This window comes from Artibeus jamaicensis, unplaced genomic scaffold (genome assembly GCF_021234435.1).
Source record: "Artibeus jamaicensis isolate MK-2021 breed Jamaican fruit bat unplaced genomic scaffold, CSHL_Jam_final contig_233, whole genome shotgun sequence".
Classification (NCBI taxonomy): Eukaryota; Metazoa; Chordata; class Mammalia; order Chiroptera; family Phyllostomidae; genus Artibeus; species Artibeus jamaicensis.
Genome location: NW_026521486.1, coordinates 58,741,969 through 58,767,128, shown reverse-complemented (window position 1 = coordinate 58,767,128; position 25,160 = coordinate 58,741,969). Strand labels below are relative to the sequence as shown.

The following is a 25,160-nucleotide window of genomic DNA, read 5'->3' as shown; positions in this document are numbered from 1 at the left end:
GGCTGGTCTGTGATGAGCAGCATTTGTAAAGGCTCTGATGCAGGAAAGAACGCAGATAATTTGAGGAACTGAGGGTAGCCTATTGTGACTAACAGAGCACAGAATAAACGTATTATGTGCAGATCATATTTAATTGAATCACCTAAAGAGGAGCAGATTTATTGGCCTGGAGTCTTAGTTGCAAAGTGGTGGGCCATCTGTTTGCAGAGAGCAGGACTCAGTCGTGAGACGTCTTCCATGCCAGACAGAGAGGAGTAGACTCCATTCCACGGATAGTGCGGAGCGGTGCAGGGTTTCACAGGAGGGGACTGATGTCAGGGAAGCGGTGTTTAAGGACCATGAATTTTTCATTCGTGTTCAGTGGGGATTAGAGATGAACAGAATGGAATCACTCAAGAGGCAAACAAACATTCTTCTCTTAACACACATGTTTTAGTCTTTTGTTAGAGAATTATTTAAGATCTATCTCAGTATCCGTACCTACTCGTGATCATTTGTGGAGTGTTCTCAATTTACAGGTGAGGAAACAGGTTTAGCAGGACTGGAAAGGAAAATCCTGTTCTATGAGATTTCCATTTGTCTGAGCAAATGGCTGGCTATCTACTCTGTGCTATTATGTCTTACAATAGGAATGTTTGAATGGCAATAATGAGGTGTGTAGCTTCTGACATCTAGGTACCTTGTGCTCTTTTACATATTTGTGTGTCTCCAGGTTAATGCAGCCATCATTTGGGAACATCCTCAGTGGCTAATATATGAGGCAGAAAGACATTTTAATGAAATAGGTTTCAAAATAAGGTCTTGAATTGTATTTATTTGGGCAGATAAGGATAACAGAAACATGTAGACAACTATGGAAAAACATACATACTTGAGAGCATTATAGTACTTCATAAACTTTAAGTGTTTTAATTTTAAGAATGGAGACAATGATACAAATTGGAATGATTCACATACACGAGTGGGGCGTTGGAAAAGGAAATTACTTATACAAGCTTGGTTTGTAGTAGAAATCTGCAATCTAGGGTTGGGAGAAGGCTTTCCATGTATGGTAAGAACACACGCGAGGAATAGAAATGACTGTGGACTACTTACTGAGCAGAGAGCCTTGGGAAGAGAGCTCAGACTCTTGGTAAAACCTCAGTACTCTACTCTCCAGCCGTGTGATCCAGGATGTGAAATATAGCCTTCTGGGATTCAGCTTCCTCATCTGTGTAATAGGGATAATAATGCTTATCTTTAGAGTTTTCATTGAAGGTTTGACATAGTGGAGCCATTGGACTTGACCTTCAATGTGTAGGTGATATTATTTATAGAACAATAGAGAGATTCATTATTAATTCATTCTGCTCTTTCAATGAATATGTGAATGTGCTAGACACTGTTCTTGGTTCAGAGGACACAGCAATTTATAAAACACACAAGTTTTCATTCCCATGGAACTTACAGTCTTGCGGATGGATGTATGGTGGGAGAAAAGGAGCAATGTCCTGAAACAGGAAAGAAGGTTGAAGGAGTTGGTGAGGAGTGATGGATGAGGCCAGAGAGGAAGCAGTGGCCAGATCATGTAGGACCTTAGTGAGGGCTCAGGAGGGGGCTGTAGTGAAGATACTGGGTTTAACTGAGTGAAGTGGGAAGCCATTGAGATATTTTGAGGGGAGCAGTGTCATAGTCTGACTTATGTTAAATGCTCACTCTCACTGCTCTGTAGGGACAAACCAGAGGGAGACAAGGGCAGAGGCATGAATGGTCTTGCATGAAGTCCAAGTGAGAGTCAGAGGGGCTTTGGGGTTAGGTATTGGTGATCCGTTTGAATGGATGTTACCAACAAGGAGTTGACATAATCTGCTGATGGATGAAATGTGAAGTGTGAGGAAAAAGGATAATTAAGGGAGATTTCTTGTGAATGGAGTTTTCATTTACTGAAATTAGGGAGATGGAGGTAATAGCAGGTATGGGAAGAATAATCGAATTCCAAAGGACACAATAACTCCAGATTTTTTAGGCTTCCAAATGGAACCAACTAACTAACAGAAGTTGGATGTGTGCCTAGATTTCTGAAGACAAATCTGCACTTAGATAATATTAAAAATTCTGTTATATTAGGTTCAAGAGAGAATGTAACAGGAAATTGAGACAGCAAGCACAAATAATTTTTTCAAGAAGTTTTGCTGTGAAAGAGAGCAAAGAAATGAATTAAGATGAAGAAAAAATTTTAAATCTGCACAGCAGGTGAGCTTGACCGTAATGCTCTTGAGTTATCCTGAAACCATCCCCCCACCCTGGTCCTTGAAAAAATTGTCTTCCATGAAACCAATCTCTGGTGGCAAAAAGGTTGGGGACCGCTGTTTCAAATTAAGAATTTCTACGGGCTCCATTTATAGTTATTGTATGAGTGTTTTCAAAAGTTTACTATTTCCCTCACCTAACTAGTCTGCCTCTCCATTTCTATTCTACAAATTATATTTTATTTGTTATAACTCAAATATATCATAACACACATGTCAGTGGGCACAATTTACACACTGTACACACAAATTCTGTTTATGTACCTGTGCACCCCATGGATGTGGTGTTCGGGTGCAGACTGAGGCAATATTACAGTGCTTTTTCAATGAAAGTCACTTCAGGACTAATTGCATAGTACTTTATTGTTTACTACAAAGCATCACATAAACAATTTCATTGATTTCTCATAACAACCCTGTGCGTTAGAATACGTACAAATATTGTCCTTTAAATAAATGAAGTATCACAGCTGATGGGAACTGGCACGGTGCTTAGCTCAGAGTAAACACTTAATAAATAGTGGAATAAAAGAATAAATGAACGAAGGGTCCACAGTCATAGACACAGAGTTCAGGAGAACAGAGCAGAAGTCGAAAGCTGAGACTCCCGACTGCCAGTCTAGGGCTTTTCTCATTATACTGCAGTTGTCTCAACTTTTTCTAATCCTTATTTTTAAATAAAATACTTTGGCTTTCAAGTACTAGCAGTTAAAATATAATCAAAGTGGTGAGATGGGATTCTTAACTTGCTGCATCTCAGTTTAGAGATTGTTTTTGATTGGATGGTTGTAGTGATTCCACAGGTAGCAGACGTTTCTTTGGGTCGATATTCAATTAATCTCTCAGCAGATTGCTAATAGAGACTGAATTGTAGGGAGTGCTGTTTTGGAGGTGAAATGAATGATGAAAAGATGATTCTCAATTACTGAAATCATTAAAATATGGAGGGTGATTATTTACACATTTAGGGTGTGTTAGCTGTTTGGACTTGGGCACACTCCAGCCCAGATAATTGGTGGTTTTCCTTTGCGAATCCTTTTCTCCATTTATTTTAATTGACTGTGAGGGCAATATGCTTTCTGGCAATCTATTTTGGAGCACTTCTATACATTTGCTTCAAATGAGTAGATCTGCCAGATGCCACTCTTGAACTGTGTCTGTTCTGGGGGTGGGCAAAGGAGTGTAGCTTCTCACGTCTCCCTTCTGACACAAGCTGTGACTTGGCTCTGGGTTCTCTCTGAGAAGGTGGGTTGTGACGCTCTTTCTGGATGAGGAAGGCATTTCAGGGGTGGTGCTGAGGAGCTTGGTAAAGAGTTAGAAAGTGGGGAGCACATATTTTTATACTCTTGGTTAGCCAGGAGTGAGTTCACATAGCCAAGTAACTGTTGAAATGTTACAGGCATTTCCAAAGCCAATGTCATGTACAATTGTTGAAGTTTTGCTCTCTGGAGAAAAGTTAATGGGAGGACCTATTATATCAACAAGCCTTAGGAATAAGCCTTTTTTGGGGGGGAGGGGAGATAACAGCTCATTTTTGTGTGGTGGACACATTATTATTATCTTTCTCCTCTATGGACAGCCAGGCATGTTTCCACATCTGGACACACGCAACTTGATGTCAGAATCCTTGCTGCTGCACAGAACCGGTGAACACAGACTGAGCGCCTTCTTACAGCCCGCTCATCTTGGTGCAGCACATCAAGATGGAATGCTCCTCTAAATTTGTCACAGGAAAGAGCACACAAATACAGAACGCTACTAACAAATATCCACCTTAAAGTTTTCTTCCGGGCAAATACATATGTCATGTGCTATATGCAAGTCACTGGAGTAGTTGAAAATATCCTCAGTTTTGAGAAAAAGTTTGGTCCTGTCCAGACACATCGGCACCCACCTCTATACCAAGGTGAGATTGTTTCCTTCGAAACAAGGATGAAAGCTATATCCCTAAGAGTTAAAGTAGAATGTCTCCATCAATTAAAAACTTAGCCTTTCACTTCCTGCAGTGCTTGGCAGAGAGCCTTGCTTGCGTGAACTGCCTCCTGCTGAAGGATGTCTGCAATGGTATTCGAGGAACATTTCTGTTCAAGAGATGTGCTGACTATTCCACAAATACCGAATAGTTTCTAAACGCTGCTGCTAGGGCCAAATTGAATCACCAGAGTACAGCATTCTTGGCTAAAACCTTAGTTTTCTGGTAGAATGTATTTCAATGAGTATAATTAAATGTTCTGTCCTTGGCTTTGGTCAGATGCCGAGTTAAAAAAAACTGTCATTTAAAGAATATTTCTAAAGCAAGAGTGCAGTGTACATAGCAGGTGCTTTCGACAAGGAAGTGTTGAATTAATGAATGATTGGAAGACATGGAATAGATCTTCAGTGTGTTCTGCTTCTTGAGGTTCTCCCCAGCAAGCATATGTGAAAAACTCCTCCAAGGGCTCATTACCAGGAGAGTTTGTCTTTCCATATGGATTCACATGCTTCTTTTGATTTCATTACTCCCCAAATGGTTTCTGATCCATTTTACTTTTTAACTTAGTTGTTTTATGTGTTTTAATATTGAGTTCTCTAGGCTCTAAATCTTGGAGCATTTTAGAATTCATTTAGTTTATTTGACTATCTGCTGTTTGGAATGCCTCAAATCCCATTGGGGAATGAAGATGGCATCTTATGATAATAAAAGAGAAACCAACGATAAAATAATTTCCCCCAAACAGCTCCTTCAGGAGAGAGAGAGAAGGAGTGCTTAATTTAGTCTGGGGCAGAGGACTGGGCCGTGCTGGCACCCACATAAAAACCCCCCAGAATGTGGACACTGCCAGGGCACCCACACAACCTGGCCATAACCAGTGTGTCCATCAGAAGCACCAACTCAGTCACCATGGAAGAATCCTGAATGAAGAAGTGTTTTATTACAGTGATGATTTATAATCCTTGACTTATTTTTTTATGATTTAAGCCTTAGGGAAATTTATTGATTTTCATTTGGCTCAGCAAACATTTGTCGAGTCTCAGTTTGCGTTGGGCAATGTGCAAGAACAGGTTTTCCTCCAGAGCTTTCTGAGTACACTCTGTCATGGGGCGACATATCTGTGTTTGTTCACTACCTGCCTCCACAGAGACCCTTCATAAGATGTCACATTATTTTATGTACCTATTTTGATCATTTACTTTAGGTAGAGGAGCAGCCTGAATAATTTAAGTGCTTTTAGATTGGCATTTGTTGGGTTTAGATAGTATTGTATTCATAGAAGTACAGCTTCCAACAGGTCACCTGTTTTTTTTAAGGAAGGTACAGACTTTCTTGGGCTCTGCAGGTTAGTTGCTTGCAAGGGACAATAATTCTAACCAAGGCGATCTGCACTTTGAAAAGGCAAAACCCAAACTGTGCAGGATACTCAGGCTGTGCAATAATGGGGCCCTGTCCAGAGACAAGTGCGTTTGCTCAGTGATGACATGACCAGACCATTCATTCCTTTGTCCCGGGCCTTGATGAATGACCGGCTTGAAATGCAGGCAGAGATCTGCAGAAACAGCGCTCATGCTAACGGAAACCAGTGGGACAATTGCTTACCCCTTAGTACCCTTTTAATTCAGCTACATGTAAAGGGGACACTGCTGGGAATCACATTCTGATTTATGTGTGGTGGAGCCTGCTGTACTGAGATTCTTAAAACCGTATTGCAAGCTTGTTTCCTTTGAATTTCGAAAAGAAAAAAGTACTTCTGTCCCCGTTTATGAAATTGGGTGCTTAAAAATGGTAGCAAAATTATGATTTTAATGACTTAGTTTATATTAGAAAGAGGGAATTCAGCTACATAAGATGAATTTCTGAGAGGAGATAATGTGTATGCTTTGTTTTTAAAAATTCCCCTTTGTGTGGGTCTTCTGCAGTTCTCCGTCCTGACCAGGACAATCCCCTTGCAGCAGAGGATGGCTTTAGCACCGGGGAAAGTTAGCCCATGACCTTGAACACCTTCTCATCTTCTCCCTGCTTCGACTTCTGTCAAGACAACTTTATATAATGCCTTATTATCATGTAATTATTCAAAATTGAGGGATTATAGTTTTCAGACATCAAAGGAAATTGGTATGCTTTTGACTCATACATTTATAAATGTTTCTTGGCGTTTAAAATTAAAAAAAAAATCTCTCTTGTACATACCCTCCTCCTAGAAGTCTGAGGGAAACAACTGTGCAGAGGGGGGAGGTGAAAATTACTGCTACGTTTGTAGCGACTTGTTTCACCAGAGCGTTGTTTTGTAAGGACTGTATTTGATGCCTGCTCGGATGAATACCACATACTGAAGGTCTCATTACGTTTGTGATTTTATCACTACTGGCCAAGTAACTACAAATACATTCTTTCCTACTAGATAAAAACGCCTTTTATTTGAGGCAGTGACCTCTGCTGAGAAGGCAGGGTGAGTTTTACCACTGAAGAGGTTAAGTGATTTTTCCCAGGTCTCATGACCACTGAGTGATGGATTTTCTTACAGACGGTAGAATCTAAGGCTTAGATCATTTGACCTGGGCCCTGTCGCTCCCTCCGCCAGGAAATACACTGAACACGATACAGAAGACCGGGCGCCACAGGGCCACTGTGTGTGGACTGTTTAGTTAGTGGTTACCGGGGAAAGCCATTGGACTATTATTATTAATACCAAATTAGTTTTCTCCTCAAGAGTTTAGGATCAGAAGACCGCTGCCTAACACTTTGCCTTTACGGTTCCCAGGAGCTGAAGTGCACTCTGGGCAAAATCAACTTCTAGTGAAGACTATTTGCAGAATATTTTCAGGTTCCTTTATTCACTCATCTTTAGTCCGCATTATACAAGTCAAAATAAGCCCGGTATTCCCCGCAGCCCTGGGGCACGGACCCCTGTGCTGTCCACGCAGGAGCTCGTCTGTCTGCTTGGGTTTCTCTCCTCCGACAACATTGTCGGTCAGCAGGGGCGAAAGGTGGCTTCTGGACAGTACATTGCCTGACCAGTCAAACTTCACATTCAAAGCAACGTTCACCCTCGCCCTCAATTAAAGGCCAGGACAGTGTTAAAAACTTCAGTTCCTTTCACTTTCCTCAAGTTTAGTCAAGGAGAGTCTGGTTTAAAATACAAAATAGAATATTCAGTTCTGCTCCACTGCATATGGACTGAAGGTGTATGTTCTAACTTGCTTGCTCAACATGATCACAGTTCTAATATGACTTGGTAGATATTGCTTTTGTTCTGTTGGAAAACGAGCATCTTGACTTAATGAGGACAAGTCATAACCACTGAAGCATGTCCAAATGCTCAGTTCTGTATGCATTGTTAAAGGACATGAAGTTATGTAAATTTATGCACACTGATTAAATTACACCTGTTATAGTTTATTTAAAACCTAAATAATATTCCATGTATAAACCAATATAACCAGAGGTGTGGCAACCAGTACAGTTGAGGGTTCAATGTCAAGTTCTGAAGATGCCACCCAAAGGAAAAAGTGATTCTGGAAAAGGCGGCAGTCGGGGCGCCGCCTTGGGAGTGATAGTTCTGATCAGGAGTCTCAAGGTCCCAAAGGGGGTGGCAATGCATTCAGACACATTCTGTGTGAAAAACACGGAGTCAGGAAAGCCTTGGGAAAGTTAGAGTCTGGAGTGAGAGTCAGTGAAGTGGCTGCCCAATATAGTGAAGACACAGCCAGGCCAGGAGGGGACAGGCTGGATGACCAGAGGGTCTGTGGTGGGACCCTCCACTTCAAATGGGTGGGACCCATTTGAAGCCTTTGCCTCACCTGTAAGTGGGCTGGACAGGCCTGTGTTTGCAGACACTCTGGTTAAGAAGAAATTTGGAAATCATACTGTTATGGTTGAAGGGAGAAAATGAAATTGTATAGAAGACTGAAAAAAATACAAGTGAAAGTGCTTTTAGAATATTGTCGTCTGTGAAGAGTCTTCATGGCTACTTTCCCTTTTGTGGCCTCTAATCTGAGTGGGTCTCTCAAAAAAACACAGAAAGGCTTTAAAAATACCTGATGGCAAAAGGCAAGTAGCTCGCACTTACAGCTTTCTTTTCTCATGCTTGCTACTGTCTTCCCTTCGCTGCCACTAAGTAACTGAACCCCAGCTTTTGTACCTTGTTCAGCATGCAGTGCTCAGTTGGGAGACCTGAGCTTTGCGATCCTCACAGCCTATTAGTTTGTTTCCCCTATAACAGTATGAGCTTTGTGAGGTCAGGGACTAGGCTGCCTTTTCATTATTTGATCTTCAACATCTATCATAATCTAAATTGATTGGATCCACCAATGTTTAATACCTTCTCTGGGCCAGGCTTTGTTCTAGATGCTGGTGATGGCCCTGTGAAAGAAACTAACAAAATCCGGCCTGGGTGAGGGGAGAGGCAGACAACTGTCCTGGAACAGCAATTAAAAGAAAAAGAAACTAACAAAATTCTTGCTTTGATGGAAGTTACACTCTGGTGGGGCGATCTATGTGATTAAGTGTTTGGATGGATGGGATAGCAGAGTGTGGAGTGCGGAGCTACAGAGAGTGGTAGGGAGGCCCTTTCTGCTAAACTGACACTTGAGCCACACTGGGATGAGCTGTGTGAATGTGTGAGAGAGAGTTCAAAGCAGAGTAAGAGGCAAGGGACCCTGGGATGGCCGACGTGGTCACATAACAGTAACAATAATAAACATAAACAAAATGAGCACACCCGAGATCAGAGAGGTGTTTGTATTAGGACTTGGGACTGTTAGCTTTATCCATTTCATAGTGGCTTTAAGCTTGTTTTCAGCCTCTGAACGGGATATTGCCCTGACTTTGCTGGTTCTTGCTGTGCAGGGGCTTCACACTGATTTCTAGAGAGCTGATCATGAATCCTAGGGACCTGGGGCCTAACAGGTCACCCTCCCCCATTTTTACTACCTGATGATAATGGCAGAAGGTGTCCCAGGCAGAGAGTCAGTGCGTGTTAGAATTGAAGCTTTTTTTTTTCTGCCCCAAGGGTGTAATTTTGGATCACGTAGGGTATAAATGGCAGAGTGGATTTATGACAAGTAAGTTCTTGTGAAGGAAAAAATAGGGGGTCCCACGGAAGAGGCACCATCCTCCTGCATTGTGTCTTGAGCTTCCCATGGTCTGTTCCAAGGCTGAGCCTTTGCAAACTATAGCATTTTTTTAAATCTCTACTCCACCCAAATTACTGCATTCCTGCTGTTGACCTTGAGCTTTCTGAAATAAGCCTTTCTTCCTTCTTTATTTAATTTGAAGAGTGTTGATCCACAGGGTGGGAAATATAGGTAAAGAATTTATAAATATATGGAAAGTATCCAAGACAGAAAAAACAAAACAAGACATTCCACCCACCCTTATTTCTCACCCAGTCGCTGGTGGGAATATAGTCACTTTGGAAAGCAGTCTGATAGTATTTAGTGAAATTACGTGAGCATACCCCCATGACTACTCACCCAGGCCTAGGTGTACCCTGTGGAAAATTCTAACAAAGGTAAAGGAATATACTTGAGGATTATCTTTCTCATCTATTTTGGTGGTGTTAGGAATAGTATTTGAGAATTAGAGGCAACAAGTGTCTATAACTAGGGAACAGAGGGAGTGAAATGCACAAGATGTATTCTTAACAAGGGCACTTCAAGGCAACACACTAGATATAAAGAAAGCAACATGAATAGGTATTAAGAACTGGGATAGGTATTAAGAAATTAAGAAAAAAATGAGATGCACAGTCTAACATACCTTTGTAAATTCAACACATTCATATAAACTTACTATCTTTATAAAGATATGGGCATATTTTAGGACATATAGCAAGCAGTTTAGGGATGGGGTTGCTGGGACAAGGGAGGATTAGAAACAAATTGGAAATTAAGCAAAAGCGACAATGATGACAGTGTCCTATAAACTGAGGAATATGATTAACTCACTTCCTTGCAGCCAAATTCAAAAAACAAGGGAAAATTGTGCTCTATTATTTGGAAATAGAAGAGTCTTTTCTGAATCTCCTATACAGTATTATGATTCCAAGGACATATTTCTGTGGGGGAAAGAGTATCTGGAAGTAATTCACAATTTGTTAGCATGAACTACAATGTAAAGATAACACATCTGAAGGAAAATAACATTGTTTTCTGTAGCTTATGCTTCTAGTCAGTGTGGCATGTAAAATATTTCTGCACAAAACAAAGGGCTGGTAAAGCTTCACTATGGGATACGGGGTGGCGAATGAACATAGAGGGTTGTTAACTTTTTCTTCCTTTTTATTTCTTTTTTTCCATGATGCTTCCTTGGTGAGATTTCCATTCCAGTTTCGTTCCCCAGGTCTTCATCTTGGCCTCCTTCTGGGCGCCTTCACTGTAGTGATGGAACTGGCCTGGTGGGGGCACTGCTGTGCTCTTGCTTGTGCTTTTCATTTGAGATTCTTTTCTTTTATTTCCTCTCACATTCTTTACTATATCCTTAACGTTCTTTGAATGAATTGTGCTTCCTTTTCCAACTCCAATGACACTTTACCCGATTCAGGACATTTATGGGCATTACTTCAGTGAGTTGCTAGAACATTTATTAATTACTTCCTTTTGCATTCCTTGTAGGCCCTAGCTATATAGATTCACTTGGATTTTAGCATCTTTAAAATAGAAAGGGGGAACTGGTGATGCTAGTTTTAAGTTCTGAAATGATGATACAGTAGATGATTCACCATTTCACTAAATTTTCTCTCTTTGACTCTGTTCCTTTATTATTCAGGTGATACAGTCTAAAACCCAGGACTCTTGAGATGTTCTTCAGTGGCTTAGTTATAAGGCCTTCGTTGAAGACCTGCTTTCCTTGTTTATCCAATAAGACAGTGATTACCTGTACCATGCACCAATTCTGCTTAGTTATTGGTTCCTCAAATGATAATTACTGTTTATCTAATTGTGTGGTAAGTGCTGTGTGGTGGTAGGGTGATTAAACAATGCACCATTACAAAGTAACTGCAGTATTTTTGAGGAGTTTGTTTGACCAGAATTCATTTTCATGATAATTCATCTGATACTGAAAGAGAACAGCATCACGTTATTTGTAGGAAAACGGCAAATGTCATTTAGTTTCACATTATATAACCTATTATAGTTTAGCGATGAAGAGGCGAAGTGTATTCTCCTGTGAAGATGAATTTCACACACTTTCCTGGTTACTGGAGAAACTAGGCTCTTGGTTTCTCTGACTGGGAGGCGGTTGCAAGTGTTGAGTGAGGAAGTGTTGCTCTCCTCCATGTGTGCCTTGAGGAGCAGCTGTGGGCAGGAATAGGCCGGCGTTGACAAGTGCTGCTAATGCGCACTTGGGGCATCAGTTTGTCGTTTCCTGAACTACGGCACACAGACTGTGGAGTCAGTCACAGTGGGGACTTTGAGCAGGAGGGGGTTCTTGTTAAATGTCAGTTTCTGGGATCCACCACCTCCTCCCGTCCAGAGGTTCTAATTCAGTAGGTCTAGGCCGAGGCCCCCAAATCTGCCTTCTATCCATGTAGACTTAAATGCTCCCCAAGTGAAATCAGGGCCTCTTTACTGCGAGAGACACCAAGCACCAGGAGGTGGCCTAATGTGTGTGCGTGTGTTTGGACACCTGTGGCTGTTTCTGCTTCACTCCCTCCTCCCCCAGAGTACTTCTGTCTGACGTAGGTGTATGCCATTCCACCCTTGTTTCTTATGTGGTAACCTTTCTCTCTCTTTTTTTTTTTTCAGTTTCCAAATGCATTTTCATTTTGGAAATTATTAAGCCCCTCAATTAGAGTACTTGTCACAAAATATTCAGACATTAATGGGTATCTATCTTGGAATGTGGGGCGCCATGTATATTATAAATGTAGATAAGGGTATTGGATTCACCAAATTCTTTTTGGAAGACATTTGGAGAGGATGCTAGGTCTTTTGGAGATCTTCATTCAATTCTGCTTTCAAAGTAAAGGTTAACTTTATTGGGCAATTACTCAGGTAGGTGAAGTGTTTTATATACATTGTCCCTTTTAATCTAACAACCTCCTGTAGAGAAGAAATATTACTATACTCATTTTCATATGGGAAAATATTGCACAGAGAAGCTAAGTAACTTTTCCAAAGTCACACAGCTCAATAAACATTTATTGCGAAACAAAATCTGGGTAATTCTGCTGTGGGAGAGGAAGAATAATTCTTTCTCTTCCTTAACAGGTTGTTGGCTCAGACACGGTAAAAAAAAGATGAATTTACAGGAGAAAAACAAATAGAAATTTAATAAGATGTGTACCTCCTGTATACATGGGAGATATGCAAAAAAAGAATAACTGCCCAAAGTGGCCCAAGACGTCACTTCAAATACTATCTCTAGCTAAAGGCAAAAGAAAATGTTGGGGAATGGGGGACCCCAGTTATGGGAGGTTATCAGGCAAAGCGCAATAATCAAGGGTATGTTTGTTATGCAGATTTAAGTCCATGCCTTCTCCACTGATGAGAATTTCTAGAAATTTAGAGTCTTCCACTTCTAATATGGAAAGGGAGGCGTTCTTACAAATGGAGATTTCCCTCATGAATGCAATTTCTCAGTTTTCAAAGCTTTACTCTGTGCTGTTTCTTGAAATTAATCAACCGAAATAGTCCCTGGGCCAAATAGTCCCCTCGGGGCAAAGTCTGCTCCCTTTCATGGCTCTGAGCACCTCCAGAGTTGTGGGAATGTTTTTATGATTCTTATGAAAAAGAGTTCTTAGTCTAAAAGAAGGCAAATCCTTAACCTCCTGAAATCTGTGCTACAATTTCCTTCCTTTCTCTTTGAGTCCTCTTTCTCCCTCACCCCAGTCAGAGGGTGTCTGAGGCCTGATCAAAAGAATGGGGACACCGCTATGTTTGCATTTTCGGAGCCTGGCTGGAAGAAAGACAGCTGTCCTCAAAAGTGGCTCTTTTGCATTGATTTATCTTGTGGCGAGAGAAACAAAATAAGTGACAGAACGGCTGCACATTCTAGGCAAGGACAAAGACCTCTAGAATTAAGTGAATGCAACCAAGAGAAAGCTAGGCTTTTAAAAAGAGTGACGGTTTTCCTTCATTGGCCTACCAACTGTAAGACATACAAATGTCACTGTATTCTTTTTAGAGGCAGGTACAGGTTACTGAATGAGTTCCAGAGAAGAGAGGTTTCAGTGAGAGAGGCTTTGCTGACAGCGGCGCGTCCGTTATCCGGGCTTCGCGATGGAAGCCACCGAAATTGGTGTGCTCTTGGAGAGCAACACCGGGCAGGAGAGTCAAACAACGAGGTATTTTTGTTTCATGATTTGTGAGAGCTCTTTATAATCTTTTTAGCCTGGACGTGAAAAACATAGACCATCTTTCAGGGAATTAGATATTTAAATATGAATGATACTTATTTAGTATTAGCCACTTGGAACCATTTTAAAATTTAGAGAACAAATATTTTATTTATCCAAAGTTCTTGCTAAGAGCAGAATTGAAACGCTGATCACATCAACCATTTAATAAGGCTCAGGCAAAAAAGTTTACTTGAGTTCTTCATTTGGGATTAAAGTATATTTAGTTTATAATGCAAATTTGTATGAAAAGTTGCAAAATGTTTTGTGCTTAGAATGATTTTTAAATTGTCTCATTTACTTTATAATTGGCTTATAATGCACATTGTTGACCAGTGTGAGGGGGAAGAAAAAGGTCCTTGTTTTCCCTCCTAGTTCTTCTCGCTGGTCTAATATTCAAATTAACATGATACAGATGAGCAGGAGAGAATAACCCAATTAATCACATATGCACATACAAGGTTCCACAAGAACTTGGGGCCTAAGGGCAGTTAGGCTCATGCCGTTCTGTGTGGGGAGAGGGAGGCAGGGGTTGGGGACTTCAGAGGAAAGCAGGCAATTCACAGGTAGTGAGAAAGAGCAAACAAATCCCTACTGGGTCACAGAGACAGTGGAGCACAGAAGGGAATCCAGGGAACAGACTTTCTAGGTTTATCCCTGTCTCCCACCCACCCGCCCTTAGTTCACTTCAGGCTAAGGTGGCAGCTGCCTTCTAGGAACAGGTTTTTCTACCTAAAGTCCTTTAGCCAGGTAAGGGGGACATGGAAAGCTCTTCTGGAGTTTGTTGGGCTTTAATTCTCTTCACCTTGAAATTATCTGCATGCCATGGAGGCCCATTTTTGGGAAATTCATTCTGAACCCCTTCAGTTTCTTAAAAGTAACTAACCAGCATAAAATAATCAATATACCCAAAACTCTGATCTTCCTGACCAGATTCAAAGTAAAAGTTGCTTTAGATGATTTCTGTGTGATTCTTTACATCTGGTAGGAGGGTACTCTTTAAATTTGTTTTCATGATTTTTTTAAAATTTTCAGAGTTATCTATGTAAAAAGATACACTGAAGCGTATTAAAAATTATGAGTTTAACTGAGCAAAACTCAATTCCAATCTGGCAGTGCCAAACTGGAAGTGGTTAGGAGCCATCTACCGATAGGAAGCAGAGAGAAGACTTAAGAGTGAAGGTGTGGAAACAAAGAAAGGAAATTATTTGATTGGCTACAGCTTCATGCCTAGTTAGCTGTTTGTGATTGGCTCTCCTTAGGTTTTGAATTCATGACCTTGAGGTACTACAAGCTTAGATTTGAGTTTGCTTACTTAGCCCACCATAGCCTTAGAGCCCCCTCACTCTGGTGGCCTCCTTGTTTAACTAATTTAACAGCAACAACTCAGGTTGTTGGGAAGAGGCATTGTCTTTTGATTGGGTAACTGGTGAGTACAATAGTGGCTCAGTGAAGAAGCTGAAAAGACATACCATCTTTAACTTGTTTCACTGTAACAGATACTTCCAAGTCAGTGAAGGGGACACTGATTTTTTTTTTTTTAAATTATTTATTTTTTATTGCTTATGCCATTACATTTGCTCTATTCCCCCCTCCCTTCCCCTCCACCCTGCATACCCCTCCCCCACCATTTCCCCCTTTAGTTCATGAACATGTGTCTCAAATTCTTTAAATTCTGTATTTCCCCTACTATTCTTACCCTCCCCCCTATCTATTTTCTATCTACTGTCTATACTACTTATTTTCTGTACCTTCTCCCCCCTTCGCCTCCTCCCACTCCCCCTGTTGCTAACCCTCCCTGTGATCTTCATTTCTATGGTTCTGCTCCTGATCTAGCTATCCTCTTAGTTTGCTTTTGTTTTAGGTGTGGTTGTTAATAACTGTGAGTTTGCTGTCCTTTCACTGTTCATCTTTTTTATCTTCTTTTTCTTAGGTAAGTCCCTTTAACATTTCATATAGTAAGGGCTTGGTGATGATGAACTCCTTGTTTGACCTTATCTGAGAAGCACTTTATCTGTCCTTCCATTCTAAATGAAAGTTTTGCTGGGTAGAGCAATCTTGGTTGTAGATCTTTGGTTTTCATGACTTGGAATACCTCTGTCCAGCCCCTTCTTGCCTGTAAGGTCTCTTTTGAGAAATCAGCTGACAGTCTGATGGGAACTCCTTTGTAGGTGACTGTCCCCTTAGCTCTTGCTGCTTCTAGGATTCTCTCCTTCATTTTAATCTTGGCTAATGTAATTATGATGTGCCTTGGTGTGTTCCTTCCCGGGTCCAACTTCCTCGGGACTCTCCTAGCTTCCTGGATCTCTCGGAAGTCTATTTCCTTTGCCATCTTGGGGAAATTCTCCTTTATTATTTGTTCAAATAATTTTTCAACTGGTGGTTGTGCCTTTCCCCCTTCTGGTACCCCTATAATTCGGATGTTGGAACGTTTAAAGATGTCTTGGAGGTTCCCAAGCCTCTCCTCATTTTTCTGAATTCTTATTTCTTCATTCCTTTCTGCTTGGTCATCTTTTTCTTCTGTCTGGTCCTCTCCCTTGATTTGAGTCCCAATTTTCTTTCCATCACTATTGGTATCTTTTGTATCAGCAATCATTTCAATTAATTTAGCTTCCATATGTTTCTCTAATTTGTGACTAAAATCCACCAGTTCTGTAAGGATCTTTATAACCAGTGTTTTGAACTGTGCATCTGAAAGACTGGCTATTTCTTCATCACTTAGGTCTATCGGTTCTGGGGCTCTGAGTTGTTCTAGAGCCATTTTTGGTTTATTCATGCTGTTTAGTGAGCGGAGCGAAGCCTTAGTTGTTTACCAGGACGGGGCGACCCAGGTCGCTGGTTTGTGACGCTGTGTGTGGGGGCGGGGTCAGAGAGGGAGCGACGGCGTTCCTCTCCGCTAGCCCAGCGCATCCAGTCACTCAAACGCCTCGGGCTTGCTTATCCGATCCTAATTTTGCGAGCCTGCTGCACTGCACGGGTTTCCCTTCTCACTGGTTTCTCCGCACGTAAATGCGCGCGACTGAGCCACCCACTGCGCCTATTCCCTGTGCGCTCCGGCAGCCAGCTCGCTGGCGATCAGCCCTCGGTTGCCTGCGCGCCGCGCACCGCCCCGGGAATTTTTTCTTGCTAACCTGCTCTGCTTCTGGCCTCGCTCCTCGTACTGGTCCAGCCGAGTATCTAGTTGTCCTTTGGACTCCGTATTGTCGATTTTCCGTGTGGCTTGGTTGTGACTGCTGTTAAAAATAGTTGTTCTTAGATTTGGTTGTGCACAGAGGCGAGGTGGACCCTCCACCTACTTCTCCATCTTGGCGGAAGTCCGGGACACTGATTTTTAAAGATTTGTCTTGATTTCCTCTTGGTGTTTCAGGGTAGGACTAGCAATGTCTAGACTTGCCCCTAGTTCTGCATGAGAAACTGTGCAGACAGTTTAAAAATTTGTTGGTTCATCCGGCTTCGGCCTGGAGGTTTGCCTTTGTAATAACTATTGAATCTTCCCAATGTGATTCGCTCTCTAGATGTTTGCACAAAACGTTGTCTGAGGCCCACTCTGTCATTTGGTAGTGCACACTTAGCTGTTACTTAGATGAATTGGTGATAATGGAGGTTTTTTCTTTTCTTTTAAGCAGGCAGTCGATTTGCAATAGTTAAAAAAAGAAAAAAGACCTTCCCCTCATTAATGTGGCATACAGATTTTTTCCCCACCAAAGGAAACTGCAATGATTAATAATTTAAATGCTCAGCTCCCTGCAAGTCTTTAATCACGTGTACTGGAGAGACTGGATGGCATTCCGCTGTGAGCATTGCTACTGTAACAGTGTGAATTGCACTTTTAATTTTTCTTCCCATCTGACAGCATATCTAATTACACTTCGTAAAATCTGTTTTAAATGATACTTAAACCAGATCTAAGCTATTGTGAATGATACAACTATGAACATAGGGGTGCATATGTTCTTTCAAATTGATGTTTTTGGATTCTTGGAACATACTCCCAGAAGTGGGATCATTGGATCAAAAGGCAGTTCCATTTTAAATTTTTTTGATGAAATTCCATACTGTTTTCCACAGTGGCTGCACCAGTCTGCATTCTTACCAACAGTGCAAAAGGGTTCCCTTTTCTCCACATCCTTGCCAGCACTTGTTGTTAGTTGATTTATTGATGGTAACTATTCTGGCAGGTGTGAGGTGATATCTCATTGTGGTTTTAATTTGCATCTCTCTTATGATTAGTGACCTTGAGCATTTTTTTTTCATGTGTCTATGGGCCATCCGTACACCCTCTTAGGGGAAGTATTTATTCAGATCCTTTGCCCATTTTTTAATTGGGTTTTTTGTCTTCCTGGTGTTGAGGTGTGTAAGTTCTTTAGATATTTTGGAAATTAACCCTTTATCAGATATGTATCATTTGCAAGTATGTTTGCTTGTAGAGTGGGTCCTCTTTTCATTTTGTGAGTGGTTTCTTTTGCTGTGCAGAAGCTTTTTAGTTTGATGTCATCTCATTTGTTTATTTTTCTTTTGTTTTCCTTGTCATATGAGATATATTAGCAAAAATATTGCTATGAGAGATGTCTGAAGTTTTATTGCCTACGTTTTCTTCTAGGATTTTTATGGTTTTGTGACTTACATTTAAGTCTTTTATTCATTTTGAGTTTAATCTTGTGTGTGCCCAAGGTCCCGTTAGTAAATGAGTAGATAAAAAACTGTGGTACATTTATACAACATAGTACTATATGGCTGTAAAAAAAGGAGGAAATTACCCTTTTCGACAGTGTGGATGGACCCAGGGATTATTGTGCAAAGTGAAATAAGCCAGTCAGAGAAGACAAATACCATATGATCTCATTATATGTGGAATCGAATGAACAAAATATGTACAAACTTCCTAACAAAATAGAAACAGAGGCATGGATACACAGAACAGACTGGCAGCTGTCAGAGGGGCGGGGGAGGAGGTGAATGGATGAAAGAAGGCGAAGGGATGAGCCAAAGATCATGTATGTGTAACTCATAGACACAGGCAATTGTGCAGTGATGGCCAGAGGGAAGAGAGGGGAGCTGGGGGGAGGTGGGCAAAGGGGAGGGAAGGGGGACATCTGTCATTGTGTCAACAACAAAAAAATAAAGTTAAAAAAAGATACTTTAACCACTGAAAGATATTTACAGAAAAGTAAAGATTAAATAAACATTTAAAATTATCTCATCAAATCATCTTAATTCAGCCATCCCTTTTGCTGCGTTCGAAATGTAATACACGTTTCGGTCTGACTGGGCTAATCTTCAGCAAACCTGATTGACCAGGAATTTCGGATTAGAATGGTAGAGAGAGATGGGAGTGGGCCTTTTCGTGCTTCGAAGTTATTCAGTCACTTAATTTACATATCTGACTGCTTGGAAACGTTTTTCTACCACTAACATTCCTTTTGAATTTTCTTAGACTTACACATTTGGCAACAGTAGTGAATAGGAAAGGAGCATATTCTGTTAATTACACAGGGATTGAAAGATTTAATCACATATCTCAATGGCAATAGGTCACATTTCTTTTTAGCCCTTTGTCTTGCTTGGTCCTTTTCTGTTTCTGCCCTAATATATGTTTTTTTTAAGACAGAGGGGAAGGGAGGGAGAGAGGCAGGGAAACATGAATGTGTGGTGGCCTCTCCCATGTCCCCCATTGGGGACCTGGCCCACAACCCAGGCATGGGCCCCGACAGGGAATTGAACCGGCGACTGTTTGTTTTGTGGTCCAGTGCTCAATCCACTGAGCCACACCAGCTTGGGTGTTTCTGCCCTTATTCTTAATATTGTTAATGTAATACTTGGGCTGCTCACTAGAGCATCATTATCTTTTCATACCACATATCTTTATAATCCACATGCTTGTTGTTTTCTCCCTTTTTATTTTGGAACATTCTAATAAGCATTTTTATTATATCAGTGGAAGGTCTTCTTCCAGACACCTAATGATTTTGATGACTATCATAAACTGTCCTGTAGTTTAATGCATTGGTTCTCAAAGCTGGTTGTACATTTGGAGCTTTAAGAAACGGCTGATGCCTGGCTCCAGACCCTCAGAGATGATAATTTAATTAATGTGGGGCTCAGGTGGGGTCGGGGGTCTTTAGAACTGCCCAGATGGCTCTAAGGGGTAGCAAAGTCTGAGAACTGCTGTTCTAAAGGGCTAATCAGGCTTCCTGTAAGGCAGGGGTGTCAAACACATTTTCACTGGGGGCCACATCAGCCTTGCGGTTGCCTTCAAAGGGCTAAAATAATTTTAGGTCTGTGTAGCTGTAATCACTCCTTGACTGTTAAGGAGTTGAAATTACATCCGGGCCTTTGAAGGCAACCACGAGGCTGATGTGGCCCCCGGTGAAAATAAGTTTGTCACCCTTGCTTTAAGGAGTTCTCTGTTAACATGGTGGTGTCTAACTTGCCTGCCCATTGGAATCACCTGGGAGCTTCAAAAAATAATACTTCCTGTGCCTCACTCACAGAGGTTGTAATTTAATTGTCTGGATTTGGAGCTTTAAACAATTCCCATGTGATTCTTACGTAAAGACAAGTTTGGGAAACACTGTGTTATTCTATAATTTAAAAAAATCTAAATGATATTTGCAAAGGAAATCAGAGCTTATATGTGTTTGCTACATGTACTCTTGGAGGATGTGAACTTGATTAAAATGAGATATGCAACATTCTTCTAGACTGCTAATGATACATAAGATGATTGGAGGCGCTTGGAACTCATAACACTTTTGCAGGACACTTTTAATTTGCACTCATATGTATGTTCCTCAGTGGAGAAATGGACCTCAAGGACTTTTTTTCCTGGTGTTTTTTATAATTTATTATTATTTTTAAAATTTTAATTGTTGTTCAAGGACAGTCTGCTCTTTACCCCCATCCCAGCCCACCGCCAGCCCTCCCTGCTTCCCTCTCATTTCCACCCCCCTAGTTTTTGCCCGTGTCTTGTATACTTTTTCCTGTAAACCCTTCCCCCTTTCCCCTGAAATTCGTTCCCCTCTCCCCTCTGGACACTGTCAGCCTGTTCTCTATTTCAGTGTCTTTGGTTATATTTTGCTTGCTTGTTTGTTTTGTTGTTTAGGTTCCTGTTAAAGGTAAGATCGTGTGGTATTTGTCTTTCACTGCCTGGCTTATTTCACTCAGCATAATGCTTTCCAGTTCCACCCATGCTGTTGCAAAGGGTAGGAGCTCCTTTCTTTCTGCTGCATAGAATTCCACTGTATACTGATGGGCACCTAGGTTGCTTCAAGCACTTGTCTATTGTAAATTGTGCTGCTATGAACATTGGGGTGCATAGGTTCTTTTGGATTGGTGTTTCAGGGTTCTTAGGGTATAATCCTAACAGTGGAATTGCCAGGTCAAAAGGCAAATTTATTTTTAGTTTTCTGAGAAAATTCCATACTATTTTCCATAGTTGTTGCACCAGTCTGCAATCCCACCAACAGTGCACTAGAGTTCCCTTTTCTCCAACACTTATTGTTTGTTACTTTGTTTATGATGGCCATTCTGACCAGTGTAAAGTGGTATCTCATTGTGGTTTTAATTTGCATCTCTCTGATAGGTAGTGATACTGAGCATCTTTTCATGTGTCTCTGGATCCTCTGTATTGGACCCAATGACTTTTACTAACAGTATCTATACTTTATCTTTGACAGATATATAAAAACAGGCATTTAAAAAAAATGGGTTTATGGGTTCAAAATGGAAAGAACAAATTGTTCTTTTCTACAGTTCATGTGATTATTTTTATCTGGGGTGGTAACAGAGTAAAGGTTCTATTTTCTGGTATTAGTGTTGGAATCAGATATTGAGGTATGCAGGAAAATTCTTTCTAAAGTCTGAGTGATTTGATTTGGGTCCCTAGGTTTTTGTGTAAGGCCGATGCTCTAGTTCCTAATCATGTTTTTAAACTATTTGCAATCCAGTTGACTCCAGTTTCCTGCTCACCTCTGTTATAAAAAAAACAAAATTCAAGTTAGTAAATTTAAAGATCGAAGTGGCTTTATTTCAATGATTCAGGAACCGGGCAGCCTTTTATAGTCAGAAGAGGGCGGCACAAGGAAGGAGAGGGTCACCTGGTCTTCCCGAGGCAGATGAACAGGGGTCTGTCTGGCAGATTACCTCACTAGGGCTGACCGGTTAAGATTTTATTCCTGAAGAGGCTGAACCTGCGGTTCGGTTAGTCTTGGTTTGGTGATTTGGTCTTAGAACAGGTGACTCCATTTGGGGCCCTGTTATCTTTTTTTTTAATACCTTCTACTTTCCTAAGATATTTGCTTCTCTCTTTTGAAAGGTCATCTGCTGCTGCCCAGCTGCTTTGCCAGATGACTTGTTGCTGCCAGTAATCAGTTTTCAATGACGAGATTTTTTTTTTAAGGTACCAGTCCTTTGATCTTTGAAAAGAGGTCATTCTACTTGTTTTTTTTCTATTACAGGTTCTTCTGTCCCCCCCTTTTCCCCTGCCCATTCCTTTTCCATTTCTAGCTTCCTTAAGTTATTCAGACCTAATTCTTTTATACCATGCCTGTCAGGCATGGTTTAACCAAAAGACCAGAATTTACTCTGAATTTCTAAGTATGAAGACATTGATACAAGGGCGTAGAACTCATACAACTTTGGGAGGTCTGGAAAAGTGAAATTATCACTACTTGGGTAAGGGCGTAGAACTCATACAACTTTGGGAGGGCTGGAAAAGTGAAATTATCACTACTTGGGTGTATCTCCTACCTAAATTAATTTGAGGTTTTTCCCTTCTCTACTTTTCCTTCTTTATAGGCAATGCTGATGCCCTAGTCCAGCTGTTTAACCTTTCATTGATTCACCTTCTATTCCCCTATTAATTTCTTTTATCATAACAACAACAGACTTTGAATAGGTTCAGAGTATTGTATAATTTACCACATTCTTTTTGTCTATCTGATTCCTTCCCATAATTTAAGACCCAGATACCCCACCACCACCATTTTTTCCCCAGGAAGACTCTGATCACCTTTGCCCATGTGATTTTAGAAGGGGTGTTGTATAGCCATTGTCTTTGGCTATACAATTTGATTTCCACTCCTTATTTTCCTCTGATTTTTATACCTCCCTATTTTCTTTTCTTCTTTTAAGTTTATAATGGCATGTTTAGCTATATCCAAAGAAATTTTTAAAAATTTTTATTTATCTAGAACTAATGAGTCATGGGACATTGTGGGTTACTCTCTCATTTTTGAAATGCAGATATGCCAGAGAATATTCTTTAGCCTGCTATTTGTAACCCATATATAACGAATCAGTGAGGACTATTTTTTCATCTCTTAAAATGTTCTTTGAGTTTTTTACTTTCCATTCCCACTGCCAGCATTCTACACTGGGTGTTCATGATGATTTTTGCAAAAATTTGCTAACTGGTGACTCTTGTTTCTGTAACCACTTCTCAATAACTCCTCTCTCCTGGTCCATAGCAGGCTTTTAATGCATGTTTGTTTACCAATGAATTATAATAACTAATGAATAGTGCTTCTATTATATCATTTTCTTGTGCTAAAACTTAGTTTTTGTTACTGCCAAACTTTGACAGTTATAAAGTTCCTCAGACTCTGTGTTTCATCTGCCATTTAATTCTGTTTCTTTAAAGTGATTTTTTTTTTTATTTTTCGAAAGAGGAGAAGAGAGGAAGAAAGAGAGGGAGAGAAACATTGATGCGAGGGAGGAACATTGATCAGCTGCCTCTCGTATGCATCCGGACCAGGGTCTGAACCCACGACCCCGGCATGTGCCCTATCTGGGAACTGAATCGGTGAACTTTCGCTTTGTGAGATGATGACCAACCAACTGAGCCACACTGGTCAGGGTTACCATTTAATTCTTAGCACCAGAACTTTTTTTTTGGCTCAATTAGTTTATTTCTTATATTCAAGATGTGTTAACCCTCCTTTGTTTACTTAAATTTTGCCTGTGCTTTTCAGCCAGTTGTGTTCTTACCACATTTAACAAATTACAGCTTCTGACACTGTATTTTTTCTTATATAGCTATTATTTCTAGCAAGTCTAGTATTTGGGAAACAAAAACAAGTTCAGATGTAATAAACTTGACTAAGATAATTGGATTCTCCCATCAATTTGAAGTACCTAGAAAGTTTTGGCATGTGCAGTTTTAGCTGCTGTCAGTTCTAGTCTGTTTGGTTGATACCCACCAGTGATCTCTACTATTATCAGTTAAGTCATTGATTTTTAGATTATGTATTCTTTTTTATTCTTAGCATCAAAATAAAAAGAAAGGACACTTTATCTCATATATATGTTTATATATATACACACACAAAGACAGGAATTTGTGTACCACTTGGTTAAAATAGCAGAATAAAAATATTCTCAGGGTTGAAGTGGTAGAGTCGAAACTTCTGCTTTGACTCTATGCTCCTAGCCTGGCTACTAAGGTCTTTAACAGTCTGACTGTATGTTCCCTTCCCATCCTATCTCTGACTATATATCTTTATTTGCCCCTTGCTTTAGCTATATTGGATTTATTGATATCTTGTGAACCTATTACAACCTAATTTTCATGCATTTGTGCCTTTGTTCTCACAACTCCCTCTGTATGAAACATCCCTTTGTCTTCTTTGCCTTGTGAATTGTATTCTTCTACAAGGCCAAGATCAAATGTGTATTGAGTTCTGGATCCCTCAAGCTTAGTGAATGTTGCCTTCCTTTGTGCTGTTATATCATCACTTTTGTATCCTTTAATTTACCACATTATATTATACATCTTTTCTCTATTAGATTGAGTTAATCAGGATATGTCTTGATTTATTTTCCACTAAGTATCTAGTAGATCTTTTCCTAGAGATGCTTTCATATGCATGTCTTTTATGCATTGCCCTGTTACACAACACATACAATCAGAGTTTGGCAAGCAGACCAGGTCCCGTATTTTTAAACTAGTCTAACAGCCACAAACTGGCTTAGGATTCTCCTCTGTAGTCATGGGATATGTCTCCAGAGCACCTATGTCAAGTAGTCACTTTTCATACCTTTTGTATAGTCTCATTAATGGACAGTAGAAGACTCCAAATTTGAGAAGAGAGAAGAGTTTAAAGTAACTCTTTAAAAAGGGATCTTTTTTAACCCTAAAATTGGTTAGTACATGAATATATCTTTTTTCTTAATAATAAGAAATGATATTGTTCAATCATAAAGCATTTATTGATTATTTATGGTAGCATCATTATACTAGGAACCCTAGAATACACCATCGCCATCACAATGTTCCTTGAGTTGAAGGGGGTCTAATTCACTTAGAAGGAGAGGGGAAAAGAAATAACACTTGGCAAGCATTTCCTGTACGATAGTTACTTTCTTTTGTATTTCATACACAGAGTTATTGTTAATACTCACAACCATATTATTTCATTGATGAGCAAATGCGCCTCACAGTAGTTAATGAACTCACTCAGGACAGTCCAGCTTGTGAGGGGCGGAGGGAGAATTTGAAGTCAGCCAGTTTTATGCATCTCTAAAGCCAACACTCTGTTTCCAGATATCATCTCCAGAA

The 25,160-nt window shown here is 40.4% G+C and overlaps 1 protein-coding gene and 1 pseudogene across 1 annotated transcript in view; both read left to right on the top strand.

Annotated features, from left to right (window-relative positions):
- TAFA2 (TAFA chemokine like family member 2) overlaps positions 1 to 25,160 on the top strand; it is a 440,574-nt gene that overhangs the window by 191,044 nt on the left and 224,370 nt on the right. The window lies entirely within an intron of this gene.
- Positions 7,736 to 8,155, top strand: LOC119045534 (peptidyl-prolyl cis-trans isomerase NIMA-interacting 4-like; annotated as a pseudogene).